The following is a 2,426-nucleotide window of genomic DNA, read 5'->3' as shown; positions in this document are numbered from 1 at the left end:
TTACTGACGCAGATTATGATGATATTTTGTATGTAACATTTAAGGAAATAAATGGGACCTGTAAAAGAGATAAATTGGACCTCATGAAAAATTTAAAATATGGAAAAAAATATTAAAATAGTGATTTTTGAAAAGCAAGGTAAAGAGATCAGGAAGGCTGGGTCAACTGGGAGAGGCATTTCCAAAAAGACTCATGATAATCTCTGAAAGTTTAACAATGAGAAAATGAAACACCGAACCAAAAAGTGGGCCAAAAACCTTAAGAAAATCCTCTTCAAGTAAAATGTACAGAAGGACAATAAGCAGGTGATACGTTTTCTCAAACACTTCAAAGTTTGCTGAGCATCACAATCCAAACAAAAATGTGTGTGACGCTGTGTCCAGGTGAGGTGACCTGGCACAACTAGTATCCACGTACTCAGAAGAGCTCCGTTCATTAATGAACCTTGAAAGAAAGCAAACTGTCCTTCACTAGGCAAACCACTGAATGAAATGTTGCATGTCAAGACAGTGTGCTATGACTCAGAGCTGCACAGAAATCAGCTCTCAAGCCAAGAGAGGCAGGGATTTCACAACACCAAGAATCAGATATTTGGACTACTGTGAAAATTAATGTAGTAATTACCATTGTCCTGCCGTGTAAAATTTAAAATTTCATCTCAGTGTCATCAGAGGTACTACAAGTAAGTTCCCAGGCTTAATTTTTTTGTACAGATAATGAAATACTCAGACACCAAGAAATCCCCAAAACCTTTCACTGTAGCAAAAAAGTGAAAGCACCCCCAGCAATGAGGTAGCAGGTTGCAGGACAACAGAGCTACGCTCCTTTTGTACCTAAGACACGGAAGCAGTTATATTGTAATTCACTGGCTGAATTCAAATGCTTAAAACCTATCTCGGGTGGCTAACTCAAGTGGTGTGGGGCAAGGGTGAATTGCTAGGTAACTTAGAGCTACAAACTTATGGTTCGGAATGGAAAGGCTTTCGTTCTTAGCTAGGAAACTGAATGTCTTCTTGGAAAAAGTACATAGTGGGAGCTCAGGATATTAATTGAGGGGGGATTGTAACGTGAGTAATCATTTCAATGAAGAGTGGTTTGGCAGAAAAGATGAAGTCTATTTCTCACATGGACAGTCTAAAGCTTCGGGAGATTAATGCAGGACATAGCAAACTTACATGGCGGAAGCGTTACTAGTTCGAGATGCAAAGATGGTCTTTGGGAAACATCCTTCCCTAAAATAGATCTTCAAATTATGTTAAGACAAATCTTCTATGGTGCCCTCCCCAAAATGATAGATATTGATAGTCTGTAAGTATAGAAGACAAGTATTAATTCTGGTAGTAACTTAATTATTTATAATAACTGTCAAAAGTGCAATTAAGTCTTCAAAATAACAATTAATGTTGAGAAAGAGTCTTCAGTTTCATACGGGTCATCTAGCATATTAGTTACTCAATAGCTCATCAGCCCCAGAAGTCCACAGTTCTAGAAACCCAATGTTGCCTAACAAGAGATTGTGGAGATCACTAGGTTCATGACCAATGAGGCTAAACATAGTCCTGCACACTCAAAAATTTGATTTTTGTGTTACAATTGCTACCTCTGCCAATACTAGAGAACAGAGATCACCCAAAAGTAACGTATAATCAGCATATAGACTGTAATACAAATAGGCTGAGTTGCTTTCTCTCAAGTTGTATGAGTTGTGTTGCTTCTTAGTTTACCGGATACATTTAAAATACAGTATTGCAAAAAGCTAATGTGTTCGATTTGGCAGCATATATACGAAAATTGGAATGAATGAAAGAGATTAACATGGACTCTGCACAAGGATTACACACAAGTTTGTGAAGTGTTCCATACTTTTTTTTTAAGGGCTGGCCAGATAGCTCAGAAGATTGAAGTGCCTCTTTAGGCAGACACAGGGGCTGGGGTTTGATCCCCAGCATCCTGTGCCAGCCCTACCCCAAGGCGCACTGAGACAGCGATTGGGACTGGGCGTGGTGATGCGTGCCTGTAATCCCAGTAATTAGGAGGCTGGAAACAGAAAGATCACTATGAGTCAGATCTGTTTAGTGAGATCCTATAGACCTTGTATTAAATACAAAACAAAAAAAGAAAGTTAATAAAAGCTGTTTTATGCCTTCAAATATAATCTGTATACAACTATAAAAATAACATATATAAAATATTTATTTTCCTTATATAATATTATACATAAAGAATTCTTTTCTAAGTATATTATCTTAGGTAGTTCCTCGTCACTGGACACAGAACAGCACACCTCCAGTGTATATATCACAGTTGATAAGAGATCTTATCCACAGTCAGCTGGCTCCCAGGCAGGGCACCATAGCAGTGGGGGCTCTGCTCATGGCTGGTGCTAGGAAGCAGAGGAATAAGGAGAAAGGAGGGACCTAGATCC

At 38.7% G+C, this 2,426-nt stretch overlaps 1 non-coding gene across 1 annotated transcript; it reads left to right on the top strand.

Moving 5' to 3' along the window:
- Positions 1-1,762: 1,762 nt before the first annotated feature.
- On the top strand, positions 1,763-1,868 carry LOC111815252. Its single transcript, XR_002819981.1, has one exon. It is a non-coding gene; the product is annotated as a U6 spliceosomal RNA (small nuclear RNA).
- Positions 1,869-2,426: the final 558 nt, after the last annotated feature.

This window comes from Octodon degus, unplaced genomic scaffold, assembly GCF_000260255.1.
Source record: "Octodon degus isolate 3935 unplaced genomic scaffold, OctDeg1.0 scaffold00001, whole genome shotgun sequence".
Lineage (NCBI taxonomy): Eukaryota > Metazoa > Chordata > Mammalia > Rodentia > Octodontidae > Octodon > Octodon degus.
This window is presented reverse-complemented; position numbering and strand designations above follow the sequence as displayed.